A 19,974-nucleotide genomic window follows, 5' to 3' on the forward strand; every position below is an offset into this window, starting at 1 on the left:
GCTGGCCGACAGGGATATCAACATCGGCAGTAGCGGACTCAGGGGCGGATCACCCGAACTGGGCATCGAACCCCAGGCCGCTGAGTGCGGCCCCTAACCGCCTGTTTTGTGCCTGTAAGTAACACGTTTTGACGGCGATTTGTGAACTGACTGACTTTGAAAATTCGCTGCGAAGCTTGCCGACTACAAAAGACCCGAGTTAAATTTAGTTTAATTTCGAGGGAAATTAATTTATTTTTACGTTAAACTCGTGTGTTGTCCGGCCGTCCTTGGTTTTGGCGGTGACAAGGGGGGGGGGATGGGTGATTTAATATTTAGCTGAGCAACTGGCCTTAATTGCTCAGGTTATCTTGTTGATTATTAAAAAAAAAACACTGCCTTCCCCGAGATCACACTTATTTCGGAGAGAAGGTGGATTAGGGGGGGGGGGGGAGGGAGCTATTATCATTATCCCCCCCCCCCTTCCTTCCTCTTGTGGAGGTCTCTGCGCCCCACTTCTCTTCAGGACGCTCACCTCTGTGGTTTCTACGGATTACGGATCAGTACTCCGAGGACAGACCGCTCACGTCTGGACACATCAGGCCGACTGCTTGTGGCATCCTTGTAACGATGCACCAATGGCTGGTGTGAATCAATGCTCGTGCGCTGCTGTTCCCGGCAAGCCTTCTTTCCACAGACGAGAGAGCCAAACGCCCGATCGTGCATCTTCGGTTTATTTTTTTTTGTTCATTGTAAAATGTTAGGTTAGCTATATTATAACTACTTTAAAACATTGTGGACGGTTGATTTGGTTAGGATAGCTGTGAAATCATGTAAACGGTTTCCTAGCGCTGGATAGCTACATATTAAAAAGGTTATTTGCTAAGCAACCATGAAATGATTTTACAGTATTTTTAATGTAGCTATACTTACCTAATATAACCAACCATCCACAATGTTTTAAAGTATTTATAATGTAGCTAACCTATCCTAATCGACCGCAAAATTTAATGCCACACCGGTTTTAAATGAGATAGAACGGGAAAAAAGAAAAAAGCGAGCATGAACTTCGGGTGTGGCTCTCTCGTCTGTGAAATGAAGGCTTCCCGCCATTGGCGTAGCTGTGTTCATAAAGTTGGGGGGGACAAATAATGATTTTGATGTCATGTAAACCCATTCCCCTCTTACTAAGTAAACGGGGGTCCGGAGGAAAATTTTGATTTTAAAAGAGCAAAATAGCACTTTTTAAGCAGTTTTTGTATCTAACCATTGGATACATCGATGTTAAAATTATTATTGTTTCCTTAAGATAAAATATGATGAGTGAAGAAATTACAAATAAAGTTGGGCAGAATAATATTATAAAATAAAAATATCACAGTCTAGAAAGTTGGGGGGGACATTCCCTCCACCCAAAAAGATCAGGGGGACACGTCCCCCCTGTCCCCCCCCGGTTCCTACGCCCCTGCTTCCCGCTATTCCCACCGCGTGCTCTGTTGTTCCCTAATAGCTCACCTCGCGCGCGGGCCCTCCAGCTGTTCGCGACTGCCGACATGACGCCGCCGCGACAGACGAGTGAAGATGTCAGGCGGGCGCCGACTAGTTACGTAACATAACAGAAGGTCAAGATGCAGCAGGCGAGAAGCAAGTCCGGGGGAAAACGTGAAACAATAAAGAAGACTGTTGATGGAGGGTGGGAGGGGAGGGGGGAGGGGGTTAACACTAGGTCCACATCGCTTCAAGGTCGCAGTCTGTCGTGACGATAACTATCCCAGTCTGTTAGCAGTTCCAGTTTCTTTCTACCGATCCATTCCAGACCAATTGTAGACATATTCGATTTTGATAAATTTAATTTTTGATATGGTACAATTTCTTGCAGTTTTGCACTGTTTCGTAACGGAAAAAAAAAAGCCAAGAACGCAAATTAAGAAATAAAAAAAAAACATAAACCCACACAGAACAAGCCTAAATCTGCCAAGTCAAACAGATAAACCCAACGATGTACCCAAACAGGTGTTATGGACCACACAACCACCACAACACAGACGAGCACAATCAAACTTAAATATCAAACACAAGAATTCCCTGGGAGGAATTTAATCATGAAAAAAAAATAATAATACCAGCACAGACGAACACAGTGAGCTAACAACGAAATAACACACTGCCTTCCCCAACAATAACTGTAAGTACAGGCAAACAGCAAGGACGAGGATAAACAGATATTATGGACAAAACGACGACAAATCCAACCAAAACATCGACGAGAAAGAAAAAAAATTCGGTCGAAAGAATAGCGGCGTGACGCTTAGCAAACCATTTTTTTTATCGTTAAATAAATTTACTGACAAAATAAACCTCCAGTCAGGAAGTTAGGGGTTGTCAGTAAAGAGACGCCCAAAAAACCGCGCGAATGGTGTTAGACCACGTCTGATGACGTAGTAAAACACAGTCGCTTCCACGACACTATACTTCAGCCAATGTTTCGGGCGTCTAACCAACATGGCTCAGGCCATTATCTGGGGAAGGAAAAAAAAAAAAAAAAAAGGTGAGCTAATCTTTTAGTACTCGCCAGAGATGTGCAACATCAAACCTCGGTAACCAGTAATAAACATAGTAAAATTTCTGGACGCGAATCACAAGTAGTTTTCGCTCCCGCCGCTAGAATTCGCTGCCGGAGCAGCTAGGTCGACCGACATTTTTAACTACATAACTAAACGGCTCCGATAAAAGCGAAAAAAAGACTCGAAAAAATACTGAACCCTGGCTCTGGTCCTTTTTTTTTTTAAATTTTGTTTGCCTGAGCCTCCAGATAACCACCCATTTATTGAGTGGGCTCCCGTGAGACCTTTGCAGTTTGATTTGGAGTACCTGACCAGTGGTCGCAACTCCTGCCTAAGTGGGCCTAGATTCTACATTGTTGGAGACAATAATTACATTAATTAATTTGTTATTTAAGAACTACCCTGGTTCTATTACTAAGTTTTAATAATAATATTTTACCGTCGTTTAATGATATCCGTCTGATTTTGTTTTGTGTTCCCCTGTCCTCTTTTTTTTTTTTTTTTTGGACAAGGGAATTTTTATTAAGATACTAGAAGTTCGCGCAGTACGCCACAGGTAGCAGCAGCAATCACGCGGTGCAGAAGGGTTGGGAGGGGGGGGGAAGGGGGCACTTGCGTCACGGGCCGCGCCGCGGTCGCCATGGAGACGGCGCGACGCCCGTCGCCATGACGACCGCATCCCCCGCCCCGCCAGCACCCGGGGGGGGGGGGGGGGGGGGGGGACACGGCCACTTGTCGCGACACTTGAGGGGCTCGTCAGGCCGACACCTCCGGCCAGGCCCCTGGGCCCTGCAGCCCGGCCCGGCCTACCGCGCGACCAGCAAACATCGCCCCTATGGCTCGCCTGCTGTTCCTCAACACTGCACTCACCCCTGCAATTCTGTAACGCTCACCTCTCATCTCTCAACATTTACTTAGGCCTTATTGACGTGACAACGTCTAGTAAATCGATGAACTCCGGCTGCACGCACGAAAAAGTGTCCCGTTACGCTCATTGTGGGCTTGCGCCGCATCTATCCTCTCTTCCACTCGATTGGAACCACCATCGATTTGACTTTTTCGAGGCACATTATTAAACTTGAAACACTCCCATTCGTTTCCTACTTTTCCCATCATCGTCCTATCCTTAACAGAATAACACAGATTGGAAGAAGTTAAATAGCAAACACGTATAGGAGTTATAGTTAAAATAATCTCTTCGTTAAAGGAATTAACATATTTGAATTAATGAGTGCAAATAAAAGTAAATTTATCAATTAAATGGTAGATTTCATTTCACTCCTCCTTTGTGTCCATACAAAATAGTGATAATTCAATAAAAATGATTAAATTTTATTCATAAAAGTATGCAATCATTTCATCAATGTTTTGTTATGACATTGTCACGTTAAACTATCGTCCGTAAACCGACGCGCGTTTGAAGTAATACTTAACTCGGCGTGATAAAAAAAACTATCTTTAATCGTGCACGCAAATAATAAATATAAACAAAAGAGAAGGACTGGTTGATACTACAAATACGGTAGGTGTAGTACACATTCAATCAAATTAAAAAAAAAATCATAAACAAATAAAATACACACACATAGCTAGCTCACTTATATAAAAATGCACTTGAAAATGTTTACAGACACAATTTCTATCAATAAATATTCACAATAAATAAATATTTTTAATGATATTTACCAGTATTCAATACCAATCACTAGAGACCGGAAAAATTCGCGAGTTCATTTCGCCTTAGACAAAAATACAAATAGTTATACCTCAGTGCCATAGGCGTGCGCACGGTAGGTGCCACAGGTGCCTTGGCACCACCATTAGGGTTAACGTTATTTTGTTTTTTACAAGCAGAAATAATACATACTTACAAAAAACCGCATTATTTCCAAAAAATATATGTTTTCCAATCGTGTCGAGTTACAGATATGTGCTCATAACACTATCAGTATATCAATTATCAATCGAACCAACTATACACACGGAAACAAGCCAGGTGCAATTACTTGTGTTGTACACGCGGGCCGCGGCTACGAAACTTCTGAAAAGTAAATACTTCTCCTAGTTCTCCTCGAATTAAATAGAATGCGCGCTCGGTATCCACTGTTCACTCCACTCTGCAGGTGCACGGAATAATAGCCGCCGTCCGCCGGGGTTTATTTAAAAAAAAGAGAGAGAGTTTAGTTAGTTAAAAGGATAGGCTTACTCGATGACTTATATGCAGTCGCCGACAAAACATTTTTGTTGTATTCCAAAAGTTAAAACTTTTGCCCACTCTTATTTGTGTATTTTTATTATTTTACATATTTTACATATTTGAGGTATGTTACAAAAACTCCCTTGATTTGTTGATTTAAAACTTAACATTTGAGAATGTTTTTTCTAGCATTTATTTGGCGTCTTCAGAAAACATGTAAGTACGGTTTTTCAAAGCCACCAGCATGAATTCCGTGCAAACAATTTGTGCAATTTACTTTATGGCTTAACAAAGCTTAAAACTGTAAATATTTTAGTAGTTTTCCTGGCGATTATATCGTTCAAAGCCATAATGTCTCATAAAAAATGTTAAAATTTTTACATCTGTGTATTTAATGTTTTTGTTCGGAAACACCTTAAATAGCACCATTTTGCGCTTTCAAATCCAAATTTTTCCGGGGGAGGACCCCCGGACCCCCCCCCCCCCTTCCCGCTTTAGGCTGGGTGTCCCTGAATGATAGGGCTGTTGTGTAATCTGGCACCACCACTACTGAAGTCCTGCGCACGCTTATGCTCAGTGCTGCCTCTGCTATTGGTTCACAACTCACCTGGATGACTCTGGGCCAATGAGAAACACCCAACCAAAGCTTTATTGAATCACAAGCTACTACGTTGGGACGTCTCACACGACAGCAGCCAATGAGTGGGTGGCATTTGACCGAGTGTACATATAACTATGGAGTTTATCCTACATGTCATTGAACCCGCGAATTTCAGGTCTCTACCAATCACTAAAGTATAAGATTTTAAAATAAAAAAAACATAATTCGTTGCATTGTGCGCGCGCATCGTAAAAATTCACTCTCTCATACACACACACACACACACACACACACACACACACACAAAATAACGCGCCTAAATAAGTATAGCTTCAAACAATAAAAGTTGGTTTGAATCCCCCCCCCCCCCAATAGCCGTGGGGGCTGGGACGGGAGGATGAGGAGGGTGAGGAGGGTGCCCATAGTTTCATTACAGGGGAGGATACACTGCCCACCGCTGGGAGGCAATGACAGGCCTGGTGAGGTAACACTGGGAGGGGGGGCGGACGCCCGCTGAGAACCGTGCCAAGGTCACCACGGCCCTCACAGCGCCAGTCCGGTCTGCAGGCGCGACCAGGGACTCGCTAGATAGTCGCTAGATAGTCGCTAGATGGGGCGTACGATGCGCTTGTTACACACCAAGGCTGCATGCGCACACACACACACACACACACACACACAAAACCATAAGCGAGTGCTAAATCGGTTTAACAATTTAAACCTTCCGTTAATTTCAGCCAATGAAATTTCGCGATGCATCCGACATATGTCGTTGGCGGTGTCATTAACTATCTCAACTACAAAACGATTATTCCGTGACATCTGACAAGCAACACACAAATAAATAAGGGTTACATAAAATTACTAGCTAACTATTCTAACCACGAAACTTTTTTTATTTACAATTTTTTTTGCTAGTGACTCATAAGTAATAGCATTAATTATTTTTTTTTAAAGCAGGAATTATGCCTGAGCATTGTAATATCTCCACGATTTCTTGCCACAGTATGATTGACAAATATAAACAGTTCTCTAGTTCCACCAAAATAGCTTCCTACTCTGCTTTCATTGGTTTTTGCGCCATGCGTCCGTAATAGAAATAAAATATATTCATTTCCCTTCTAGGCGCACGATCTGTGTCCCATACACACGACAGTTCTATGCGCTGTTGTGAATCAGTGATTGGAAAACATGGCGGTCAAATTTTGTGGGCGCGACCTACGGCACCTGTTACTTTTTTTTTTTTTTTTTTTTTTAATTGTACACCCAGCTTTACGATTCACATTCAGAGCTGAATTATAAGTTATTTTTACTAATTACACCTGTGAGCAAACTGTAATTTTACTTTAATTTGACTATTAAAAAACCCAACAATTATATATATTTTTAGATGAAGTTGTGAATCAACAAAGGTTACACCGTCAGATTGGTATCCTTGAATATTTAAATCGAACTCGTCATAAGATCGCTGTTTTGCATATGACTCTCTCGTGTATCGAGTAGAGGTGGGTCGAAACGAAAAGTATCAACCTGATCTTTGGCACTGATACGCGCCTGTATCAGGAACGGCAAACGAGTACACTTGAAAAATATCAAGTACTTTAGTATCAGTTCAGAATTCGCCTGGAACAACACCACGGCCAATGTGCGCGTGCGCAGAACCCGATCGCAGTGATGACGGTCACTTGGGCGGAGCTTGTGAAAGGGGAGGGAGCAGGAACGACGAATAAGGGATAAAGAAGGGAAATAATGTAGGGGAGGAAGCGCAGGGGAAGGCGTTGAAGGAGAGGCGCAAAGCGAAATTGTTACGAGTCGTTTGGTTATTGTCCCACATCAAAGTACGCTCAGTGCGCAGTGCGTGCACAGTCTCGTTCAATAATAAAACTAATGAAATTTTAATATTAAAAAATACATTAATACAAGATATAATATTTATATTTGTGCACCTAACAGCTATGAAAATGCAAATAAATTCTCAGTTGACACTAATAACAGATGTAATCAACAGATGGACTTTTTTTTCCGAAAACAATTAGTAACTAGTGTTTTCATACATTAAAAGATTACGATTTTATCAAAAATTAAAAATAAAAACAGATACGTACATTAGTGAGCATACTATATCAATGTTTACGTTTCAAATGTTTCTTCAGATTAGTCGATGATGATTTATAACTCAGTTTTTGTTTACACAAATTACAATTAGCAAACTCATTATTTTCCGTAAAAAAATTCCACACAAATGAAGTCTTTTTCCTGCTCTTATCCATTCCTTATTTCACTATAAAGATACTAACTACAAAGCATGACAGCCCGCAACAATGTACATTGTTTAATTAATACACGGCTAGGACGAACTGCAGTGAATGTTGAACTGATTGATACTGGCTGTATCAGGCGGGCATGAGAGTAACAGAGACACCGATACCTTTTTACGCTGGTGATGACGGCACGGAGGATGTGTACCCTGTAACGAGAATGCTGATACCTTGTCGCTTCCTGGGACCGCTACTGCTCTGATACAAAATTATCAGAGACTTGTAACTAGGTCCATTACTGTATCAGTTTCAGGTTGGAACAGATACCGAAAATTGCTGTAACAACACACCTCTAGTATCGAGGTATTGAATTGGGAAAAAGGGAAAAAAAAAGTGTGTGTGTGGGGGGGAGGGGGGGTGGGGCAGCGGAGTGGACGAAGGTCTACGAGGCCAAAATGTAGCTTTACATCATCTTTAACGCCTAAGTTGGTTTAATTTACGTTACAAATTATTTTTGTAATAACCTTTTTTTGCTTGCAAGTTTACTTTACTCTAGTTTTTTTTTTAATGCACGTGTAACACAAAATTCTTCAAAATACAAACAAACTGAAAATATGTTATTGTTTTTAAGAAAACAAGTACAGTATAAGTTGGACAGCATGCTTCGTTAAAAGTTAAATTTTTAAACTGACTAATGCAGTTGGGAAATGGATGCTTAAGATACTAGAATGTTACGGTACGTTTACGAGGGTTGAAAATGTATATATATATATATATATATATATATATATATATATATTGCTCGTGTGCTAGCTACAACCGGGCAAACGTAATAAGAAAGAGCACATTTAATTCCTAGCGTTACTTCTCAGTGTGGAAACCTTCTTTTCACAGACGAGAGAGCCAAACGCCCGATCGTGCATCTTAGGTTTTTTTTTGTTCATTGTAAATGTGTTGATAAAAGGATACTAATGGTCAATTAGGTTAGGTTAGCTACATTATAAATACTGTAAAACATTGTGGACGGTTGATATGGTTAGGGTAGCTACATTAAAGATACGGAGAAAAAAATAAGCGACCACGAACTTCGGGTGTGGCTCTCTCGTCTGTGAGAATCCAAAATGAACTGCAGGCAGGTCGCATGCCGCGACCCTACCGGCGACACCGCGCACTACCGCAGACACGTGGCCCGTGGCACAGTCCACGTGACCATGAGAGTTGCCAACAGCAGACCGGCTGAGCAGGGCAGCGTCGTTCAACTGTTCAAGGTCGAGCGAGGCACAACATCTACCAACCTCCCAGACATGGAATATTGACCAGTACGGAGAATGAAAAGACGTCGTAGTACTTGTCGGAAATACGAAACATAAGAGGGGAAACTAGCTCGTGCGAAAAAAGCTTCAGCAGACAAGTTTTAGCTACCAAGCGCAGGGTAAGGTTCTGGGTGACCTTGACAGCTGAGACGTGTCAAGCAGTTGAGTTGACTGAACAGCTTTAATCGGCTTTAAAACGTTTAACAGTGTACCAACAGATGCAGTTTTCTAAATAGTTAGCAAGCAGTTTAGCACTGAAATAAATGTGAATATTGTTGTTCTTGTGTTGTATCATTTACGTTCGGTTCGGATATCGTCAATTTAGTAATAAAAAATAATATTCATTACCATGTTAAAAAAATTTAAATGTACTTTTTTTATGTACATCACTGAAATTAAAAAAAGTTTGCTTTAGCCTACACTAAAGGCATTTGTTCCTAACAACTGATTTTTTTTTATACAAAACTAGGGTTAAATTCTGTGTCATATACCTTTTCTCAAATTTGACAGTGCTAAGAAATTGTAACAATGGTTCCCATTTCCCAGTGTCACTTGCAAAGCGCCGCGTAATGTTTGCGAACACCAGGATTTACAAATTGAGTTTTCGAAATTCTTCCATAGCAGACAAAAAAAAATTCCCCAATTTCGGCAACTTTCCCCCAAATATCTTAAATCTACCGTACATATCAAAACGTTACAACACAAACTAAAATTTTCAATTTGTAAAAAAAAAAAAAAAAAAAAAAAAAAAAAAAAAAAAAAGTCTGACCAGAAAATAAATGCCTACACAACAACAATCTAACAGGCAAAGAACAGAGACGACAAAATGAAAGGGTATAGAATCATCGATTGATGAGAGAGAGAGAGACATCTAGTGAATGCCTAGAGAACTAACTATGTTTTGTTTGACCTGAAAAATCAGAGATGACATTAGTAGTCTGGCAAGGCAGGTAAAAATGCTCCCCCCAATTTCTCCGGTACCAATATTTTGTTCCCCAAAAAACTTCCCAAAGATTTTTGTTTTCCAAAACGGTTCCCAAAATAATATTTTTTTTCCCTCTCAAAACTGCGAGGAAAAAAAAACCCAACGTGGAAACCCTGGCAGTCACGGGTGGTGTGGAAGCTGCTCCCCTGTGGGGCGCAGTCCCAGGAGCTGCCACGCCGGACCTCGGAGGACGTCACGAGAGCTTGCCCCCGACCCGAGATGGCCTCTGCGGCGCGCACAGCACAGCATCAAATACACCAAGTGCCTGGTCTGTGGATTCATCAGTTCTCTTCCTTCCTGAGATCACAAATATCCTGACCCGGGGTTAAAATATGAAAGCGGTCCGCGCGTCCGAACCCCCGCTCTTCATCCGAACCATCCATGCATACCGAATTCCACTGCACGTGGCCAGGGTTTTCCTCGTGTCCATGCAGACGTAACTGGATGTAAGATGGGGGAGTGGGGAACTGGCTTCAAGCGCTGACCACGGCCTTTGAATATATATACTGTATAGAAGTCGCCAGCCCAGGTTAAAATTTCTAATACGGTTTTGAGGTAGTTGGTTAATTCACCGCCGCAATCGCCAACCATCTCTAGGGCATCGACTTGTGGTGGTCCCTAGCGGACAAGTGTCGAACTCTTCAAACACCCCTTCCCCCTCCCGCTGAACGATCTTGAGCTGCAGTGAATGATAGTGGGGGGTGCGGGGAATGACAGCGGGCGACAGTGCTGCGCTCTAACGTGTAAATAACAACTAAGACGATACAGGGCGTTACGGCAGCGCACTGCAGCGGTGAAGCTCCCAAGCTGCTCATCATACGCTTCTGAAAAACGTAGAGTAAATCCTATCCACTCGCGACTTCTATAAAGTATACAGTATATATATTCAAAGCCACGGCTGACCAATCCCCGGACACCCCCCCTCCTACGAGCTCAGGGCAACACCCCCCACACCCCTGTGCGGGCCTCTCGCCGCGACTGTCTGCCGTCGTCACGTGACGGCCGGTGCTCGAGAACAAACATCGATATTTTTTTTTCTAACCTAACTAAAACTAAGTGTATTTCGGAGGGGTCCGGGTTAGGGAGGGACCTAGGTGCGTCTCAGGCCGAAGCCTATACGCCCAGTCATGCTGGGATTAGCTGTGCATCGTGTGCTAGGAGGGGATTGGCCAGCCACGGCAGCGATTGGCGCCATGACTTAACTCCCGACAAACATCTCGCGATGCTCTGCAAGTGACACTGGCCGATGGCAACCACTGTTACAATTTCTGAGCACTGTCGAATTTGAGAAAAGGTATATGACACAGAATCCAACCCTAAATTGTGTTAAAACGTTTTGAGAAAAAAAAACATCCAGTCACTAGAAACAAATGCTATTAGTGTTGGCTAACGCAAGCTTCTTCTGATTTCAGCGTTAATCTACATGAAAAAGTCATGTGTTTTTAATAAAACCATTAATATAACCATATTTTCCCTTATTTCCGTCTTAATTGACGATAAAATGGCTATATCCGAATCGAACGTAAATGATACACAAGAAAAAAAAATCACATTTATTTCACTGACAACTACTCGAGAACTACAAAAAAAAATCTCTGCATCTGTTGGTACACGAGACATTTTGTATGGTTAAAAGTTTTCAGTCCATTTACCTGATACAATAATACTGGTAAACTTGAATACATTTTGGCCCCATTCGCCCTACTCCTTCCGGGCCAAAAAAGTATCATGGCTGTTACTTTATCAGGGGTTTTAGATGAGTTCAACTTAAAATTAAATAAGGATTTCTAGTTTTCTGCAAGATTTAGGTTTTTTAAAAAAATCTTGGTTATTCTGTTCGGGACAAAATTCTGCTGTGGACCGAACTTGAAGAGGAGGCTGTCCGGACATAGTATGGACTGATCGGTGAGTTTATGGTAGTTTGTCTGAGAGGGCTGAAGAGGAACAGTAATGCGGTTGGGGCGAACTTAACAGTCGATACGTGCTTGATACGGCGAGCGAAGAAGCGTTGCTTTTTGTTGTTCACTCTGTCACGTTTTATACGATCTTGCGAATGGTTTCGTAACATTCCTTTGCTATCTTAGAGGCACTCACAACAGGTTTTTCCCGACAACTTCCACTACTTGCGCACAGAAGACTCTCTCAAAATGGAGTCTTTTGTGTTCATTTTACTTCCGATACGATCCTTGGGTGCTCAAGTTAAAATTTCAATCCGGGTTCTTAATTTTGGTTCGTCAAAACATGGCGCCAGTTCGAGTGTGGTTAAAAATTTCAATCGGGATTCTTGTCTACTGAGTTCAATCCTGATAGAAATGTTACCATGAACGGGGAAAATCCAAGATATCAGAAGAGTCCAGATAGAGCAAGTGATAGCGAAATCGAGGCGACGACCGGACCATTAGTGGTCACAATAGCCAGCAAATGATTTCTTATGAACAAAATCAAATAAACAGGTGTGTTCAATATGACGCAGTCAGCAGAAACGTATGGTAAATAGTTCCGTTTGAAATTCTTTAGCTTATAAATTTTTAGCTGCCATGAAAATGAGTCGGCAAAATGAGTCTGCCCACACCTACTTGTACAGTTAAGGCTAATTTACGATTAGTTCTGTCCTTTAAATATGACCATGTATACGAATAACATTTAAGCGTTGCTGAACAATTGAAATGCACCTGCAATTTTTAACGAGATTAGTTTATTTCAATTGCTTGGAAGGAGGGGGGGGGGGGGACAGTTTTTTTTTTTAGCAACCAGTACGTACGTTCAAAAAATACTTTAAATCTTTTACATTTGAGCTATCTCGTGGTCACAAAGCACAACTATGTGTCAAAATGAACTTTTGCCAAACATTTAGAAGCTAGTAAAATTCAGAAGAATGTTAAGATTTTTCCTGTAGCCGCAATCAGGGGCGCGAACCTGAGGGTTCGCAAAAAAAAAAGGAGCGGGTGGGGGGGGGGGGGGGGGCGATAGTTTTGCGCGCGGGTTTTGACCGACACTAGTCATCTCTGGATAGGATGCTTGTATGTTGTATACTGCCCATATGCATACAATATGAAGGAAACTAAATATACAGAAATGTTTCATAAAAAATAGTTTTTTTCGTTTACGTTTATCACGATGTTGCAAGCGCAAGCGGGCCTCCCCAACTCCCCCCCCCCCCCTTCTATTTTTTTTTCCAGGGTCTGCGCCTATGGCCGCAAGCAGAGCCGAGAGCGGCAACAATCCCCCATCCTTTCCAAGCCCCCAGACTCCTCCTTGATGGAGGGCCAGGACTAGCCACTGGGTAGTCCTGCTTATAGCATCCATTACATCTGATTGTGGTGCTTATGAAGGACTGAGCAGTGTGAAATAATTTTGGAACTCTGGATATCATCTTAAGTAATGAGTGAATGCCATAAGTATAGAGTTGATGCATTCTCGTGCCAGAGGTATTTATGATATCAACAGCAATTTTTATATATGTATAAGAAACACACTTTAAGGCTGCGAGTCTCAGCCCCCGTGATACACGTCCAAGTCTTCACACAGGCTTCCCTTCAGCACATCAAACAAACCAATAAAATGAGTGCCCACAAAACTTGTCGGATAGTGAAATGCATGTAAATTTACTATTGATTTAACAACAATAAAACTACAGGATCAAAGGGTTTTCTGTCACACGGCTGCAGTTCAACGAAATAGGCTTGCCGACTTCGGTTCCGTTGAAATAATCTCCAAGCGGTTGCCTATTTTGTGCTAATTGTCAGTAGGCTAGGCAACTGCTGGCGACTTCAATGCTGACCGAAATAATGGCGATTATTTCTTCAACCTAGACCTGGCTAAAACCCAAAAGCCAACCAAAAAATTATACTAGGTCGAAAGTGATACTTTAAAATTGTCCAAATAAAAAAAAAGTATCGCATAAACGGGGATAATACATACGAATTAAAAAAAAAAGTGGTCTCTAACGAACCGAATCTATCATTGGCTTTACAGTGAATATTATAAAATTTGGTAAAATTCTTTATTTTATTATTTCAAAGTTATGAACATGCGGTTCTGAGCTGCTACATTCTTGGTCATGTCGCCTTTATTTAAGCATCCGCGTACAACCACCCAGACCTGCCTTCATTTGCAAACGACACACTAACAGGCACAGCAACGTCTATTTTAATAATTTTAGACTAAAATTCCGTATGAAATATTTAACTTTCTCTAGGCAAAAGCTCTGGCTAAGAACCCGAACATTACAAAATAGTTCGTGGATGTCAATGTCAAAATATCGTTCCCCGTGGCGAGATTATGCTACAACAGGAGCCGAAATCGACTTGAGTTCGAAGACCAGCAAGTGCCAAGGCAGATGCCTTAAATGCTCATGGCTATCAATAAGTTTCAGTCGTGCAACAGCAGGGCTCTCTGTCGCTAGGCCTATACCAACGGAATGCGGTTGCTATGGGAACTCCACTGGCTCCGTATCCTAGCAACGCTGCCCATTATCCAGGAAAGCAATGACGACAGTCTGTAAAGACCCGATGTTTTATCACCCACCCATACTCTCATTCGTGTATACAACCATGTTGCACCACGTAGGAGGGCTATTTATGTCTATGTGGCGTGTGTACACAAGTACGTTATACATGGCCGAATACACGCAACCTTTCACGTACAAACTTTCTAACAAAAGTTATAAATATTAAAAATGTGCAAAATATATCATTAAACGAATAACTCCACACAGTTCGAAATATACTTGAAAAAACTTAAATTATAACCTCCTACCAACCATATGGCAAAAAAAACCCTACTTGATTATCTATCTAAACAACATTGCGACAAAGACGACGCAAGCAAACTGTATTTAATAGCATAAAATATTTAATAGCATAAAAGCATCATGTATCACATTACAAAGTTCTAAAATAGGCACCTCAAAAAATTTGTTAACTCACATCCATTGCATTCTATAAATTAAAATTTTTTGTATGAGATACTACCGACTTCCACGATAATAATTATCAGTGAAACCGATTCCTTAAACAATAAACATGCTCCAATTATATATTCTAAATATATGGGTCAAATTTCAGCCATTACGTGCATTGACGAATAAGGACAAACCAGTACCCATAGCATATCACAATTAATGACAACAACTACAACTACATCCAGAAATCAGTTGCAGATTTTTCAAATAAGTATGATGATATTAACTCACTTTTCACACAAATAACGTTCCTAAACAAAAAATTCCTTCACACACCAACCATCCCCAACGAAACACATCAAAACACCAAAACGTAAAACATGTTTAAAGGTGAAAGATATTTGGACTAGATCAAGCTGGACCAAATATATTTTGGGGCGGTCCCAAACGGCAACATTATAGCACATATTATTTTTTTTGGGAAGAGTGATTGGATTCAACACAAAGTATAAAACAAGTAATCATTCAACGTATAATAATTATTTTAAAAAGCTATTATGATTAAAATTTCACAAATGAGCAGTGTAAGTTATTTTACTGTTTCATTATTGTAAAAGTTACCTCAGCCAAGGGTGCAACAAAACGTGACATTCAAATATACAAACCTGTTAATGCTGAAAATTTGTTCTTGGATGCAGTAATAAATTTTTGCATGAAAAAATAAAACATTTGAAAATAATAATGAATACGGAATCATTCATTATTATATATTTTTTTATTTTATCCATACGTTGGCTATACTGATACTTTAGTTTGTTCGCGACTGCTGCACTTCTACAAATCAGCCAAACAAACAAACGGGAATGAGTGAAAAGTACTTTCCTAATCTCTGCAAACAAATAGTAATTAAGCGTTCTTGTTACTGGAGATACTAATCATGTAATTAAATTCCATTGGTGGTTACAAAATGAAGCTTCGCACCTTAAAAATCAGATCAAAACCTATACAGGACGAAATAAAATATCCTGAAGAAAAAATATTGTGATAAAATATTCTTTCATGAACATGAGTAGGGGCATGCTTTATTCACAAAAAAATATTTAATGCTTATTAGACTGCAACAAGATATACCCGCCCCAACTGTTTTCTTCCTTGTGATTGGCGGTCGTCTACGAAATAAGTCGTTGTTTGATTTGGCCGGGCTACAAATGACACTATTATTTCAGCACTGGATAACGGTGATGGTGTACTGTCGTCGAGCGGGCTGATCCCCTTATTGGTTGTGTAGGTTCTTGGGCTAGCTCAGTTGGGGGTGGGTTTCGGGCCGCGTGGCAGTTAAGAGGATCTAGCCTGCTAATAATGAAACTACATAGGGTTTCGTGGCACTCACTCTTTTTATTGGCCACTATTTGCACTGGCACGGGGCTATCGCAGTTCCCGCCTACGACCGTTCTTAGGTGAGGCCTGACTACACGAGAATTTCCCCTTACACGGCCGCCTATGGGAAGTAGTAGGCGCCGGCGTCGCGGCGCTAACCGATGGCGTTTGTCCCAAACCGGCAGGGCTTTGATTTCCTGTCCTATAGCGAATTCAGGCAAGCACTACCTGCGGACACAGTTTCTGAAATGTCCCATTAAAATGGCGAGGTCTCGTCCATGACACAATGGTACTATTTTATCCTAGGCAATGCATGACTATACAAGCGAATAAAGATATATATATATATATATACATACATACGAGAGGAAAGGAAAAAATTATGAAACACTAATAAAAAGAAAACTAAACTATTTACAATAAGGCGACCCCTTGGCAATAGTTGACATACTAATCTCCATAGTTTCGAACTGCCTGACACGACTCGAAGACTGTTGCTGATCTATTCCCCGCGTCACTGTCGTTAAGCCCGGAGGCCTCTATGCTCACCCGTTTCACTCGTCTTGGCGAGAGCTCGCGGCCGACACGTCACTCCTCCGCGGTTCTCCAGACGCGACTCCCTCCTCTGCTCGCGCCGACCCCCTCCCCGCGCGCGTCTCGTGCAGCATCTCACGTCCTCGTGGACGGGAACCCGCGACTTGTTCACCCCGTGCATATTAAAATACATGTTATTTACCCTTCTAATTTAAATTATACATGATGGATGATATTATAGTTTTTACAATAAAAATTATGTCCTGCTGAAAGAAAAGAAAATATACATAAAAAACTACGTCGGAGGGACACTGATTTATTGAAGGTGGCACCACTGGCTCCCGCACACGCCCGCGCACAGAAGAAGGCGGTGACGCGCCATAACGGCCTGTAGGAGCTAGGGTGGCCTCTGGGTCGACGTCAAATGCCCCCCCCTCCCACAAGGCCATTATGCGCGTCAACGTCTCTTAATCGCATCTGCCGTTGCACTCGTTGATCGTAGAAACGAGAGGGTAGGAAGTGTCTTGGCCTCTGGTGTGTATCGTGTGCGGGTGTCTCGCGAAGGGTGGCAGTAAACTCATGACACTGAGTCGGGATCCTGTGTTAGTGTGGTGGCTTGCCTTTGGTAGGTTATTGCACTGAAATTCCCGTAAGTAGGTGGGTACCCGCCGTATCCTCCTAGGTCGGGAGTTTTCCCCAGATTCGCTTCTGGAAATTGAGGGGCTGAGCGAACAGTTGGGGTCTAATGTCCTGCCCTTTCCCCCCATCCTCGTGGTTGGGATGGCAGACCACCCCGAAGATCCTGGTTCACCTGTCAGGACCCCCATCAGTTCTTCCTCCATCCCCTCTGTGTCCCCCCGTTCTGTATCTGAGTCTGGTTCGGTGACGGTCATAATGAACGACGAGTCCGCCAGACTCGTATTGAGGGGCCAGAGAGGGGTGTCTGGGTCTTTCCCCTCCTCGTCCTCCCCGTCCGTGTCCGGTTCCGTGATGAACTGGATCACGTTTGTGTCGGCGGTCGTTTCGTCTGGTTCCCCAAATGTCCTGGCTGGTTCCATTACGCTCTCTTCTGCCCCTCCTGTCTCCGTTCCCTTCATGGCTGCCCCTGTGTCGGCTGCCGGTCGCGTCTCTGTCACGTCTCCTTGTTCTTTCTGTCCCGCCATGTCCTCGTCCCACCTTCCGTCCATGTCACGGCTGGCTTGGTTTGCGTCGGTGACTGGTGTAGAGGCAGACCCCTCTCCCCTGTCCGTGTCCCTTGGAGCTTGTCTCTCCCCCGCGGCTAGGCGCAGTTGGTCTCTGTGAATTTTTGCGGGCCTCCCGCTTGGTGTACGTATTAAGTACGATGTGGCCCCCGCCTGTCGCAGAACGGTCCTGGGGCCCGCCCATTTCGGGGCTAGACCTGCACAAAAGTTCTTTGCCCTTGACGACAGAGGATGCTGTCGGACGTACACTTGGTCCCCGGGGTTCAGAGTAGGGGGGGGTCTAGTGGACTGTGGTGTCGTCTGCTGTAGATAGGCCTCCTGTCTCCGCCTAGCCCTCTCCTGCATTCTGGTCAGCTCGGTATTGAGACATTCGCCCCATCCGGCTTCTGTGGCTGCCGCCTCTACCCGGCATTCTCCTGGCAGCGCCAGGTTCCGCCCCATGACCAGCTCTGCCGGCGAGTAGCCCGTGGCGGCACTCGTACGACGCCTCAGACAGTATAAGAGGTTCGGCAAATGGGTATCCCATTTTGAATGGTCCTCTCCCAACCAGAGACGGAGCTGAGCCTTTATCTCTTGGTTCCGTCTCTCGGTTGGGTTGGCCCTCGGGTGATACGTCGACGTCGTGTGGTGGCTCACCCCCCACCTTCTGCAGGCCTGTTTCCAGCGGGCTCCCGTGAACTGACATCCGTTGTCCGATAGGAGCACCGCTGGGTACCCGAAGCGAGGGGCTACCTCTCCGTCGATCAGCGCTATCAACGTTCCCGACCGGACGTTGGAGACCGGATAGGCCTCGACCCATCTGGTAAACAGGTCTGTTAGTACTACAAGGAAGCGCTTGCCTTTGCTGCTGCGGGGATAGGGCCCCATGATATCTAGAGCTAGTGTGTGGAATGGGTGTTGCGGGCGGCGAGGTCGCTGTTGCTCCTCGCCGTCTGTCCTCCGGGCCTTGCGCTGCTGGCAAGTGTGGCAGCGTCGGACGTATTCCCGGACATCGTGTCCCATGCCGGGCCAGTGGAAGGAGACCCTGATTGCCTCCGCGGTTTGTTCGGCCCCGGGGTGGCCTGCTAGCTGGTGGTCATGGAAATAACCCAGTATGGCCGCGCGGGCCCCCTTCGGGGCGTGAGTTCGCCAAGCATCCCCACCTCCCGGCACCCGCGTCTGCAGGACCCCGTCCACGCAGCGCTGATCCGGTACCACCTGGTTCCCGCACGCCTCCACGGCGGCCTTCGAGACGTCGTCCCCCCGCTGAACCCGCTGCACGGCGCTAATCAGCTGGGAGAGAGTGTCCACTGCCTCGGGTTCAGTGACTGGTTCCTCCTGTGTTACCGCGTACAATGCCGCGGGCCCCATCTGGTCTCCCGTGACGGGTGCGCGCCCTGACGGAGGAAGCAGATCGTCCCACGTGCCCTCGTCCTCAAAGATGTCCTCTGGGTTAGGATGTCGTGACAATTCATCGGCAAGTTGGTTAGTCCTCCCTGGCACGTGTTCCACTGTGAATGCAAAGTTTTGGAGGGTCACAGCCCACCGGGTAAATTTACTCTTCCTCCCTTGCATCGAGTTCAACCATTTTAAACACTGATTGTCCGTCCTAAGAGTAAACTCCCGCCCTTCCAGATGGTGTTGGTACCGCTTGACAGCCCACACCACTGCCAAGCACTCCTGTTCATTCACATCGTAGTTCCGGGCGGCCGGCCCGAATTTGGCACTGGAATACTCCATCACGCGTCGCTCGCCATTGGGTCCGACCTGGTACAACACGGCCCCCATACCTACTTGACTCGCGTCCGTTTGTAGGTACAGGGGTTCGCCCGGCACCAGCCGTGCGAGGGTGTGACTGTCCTTGAACAAGCGCTTGACAGTAGCCAGGGCGCGGTCGGCCTCCGCGGTCCACCTGTATTTTGTTTTGGGGGATAGCAAGTCCGTCATGGGGGCCGTCACCGCTGCGAAGTCCGGTATGAAGGACCGCAGCCAGTTCAGGAGCCCCATGAGTCTTTGCAGCTGTTTTCTCGTCTGTGGAGCCGCCTTGGACGCGATCAGGTCCAGGTGCTCCGGGAGAGGGCG

At 44.1% G+C, this 19,974-nt stretch overlaps 1 protein-coding gene across 2 annotated transcripts in view; it reads right to left on the reverse strand.

Moving 5' to 3' along the window:
• The window catches only part of LOC134535174 (forkhead box protein N3-like), a 49,278-nt gene extending 34,083 nt beyond the window's left edge, over positions 1–15,195 (reverse strand). Inside the window, exon 1 of one of the 2 annotated variants that reach the window (XM_063374186.1) lies at positions 15,092–15,195. The gene's annotated coding sequence lies outside the window, so the exon portion shown is untranslated. Of the gene's footprint in view, positions 1–1,494; positions 1,525–15,091 lie in introns of those variants that run through there. The other variant, XM_063374187.1, reaches the window with a different exon arrangement.
• Between the last annotated feature and the right edge of the window lie 4,779 nt (positions 15,196–19,974).

The sequence above is a fragment of the Bacillus rossius genome, chromosome 8, assembly GCF_032445375.1.
Source record: "Bacillus rossius redtenbacheri isolate Brsri chromosome 8, Brsri_v3, whole genome shotgun sequence".
NCBI lineage: Eukaryota > Metazoa > Arthropoda > Insecta > Phasmatodea > Bacillidae > Bacillus > Bacillus rossius.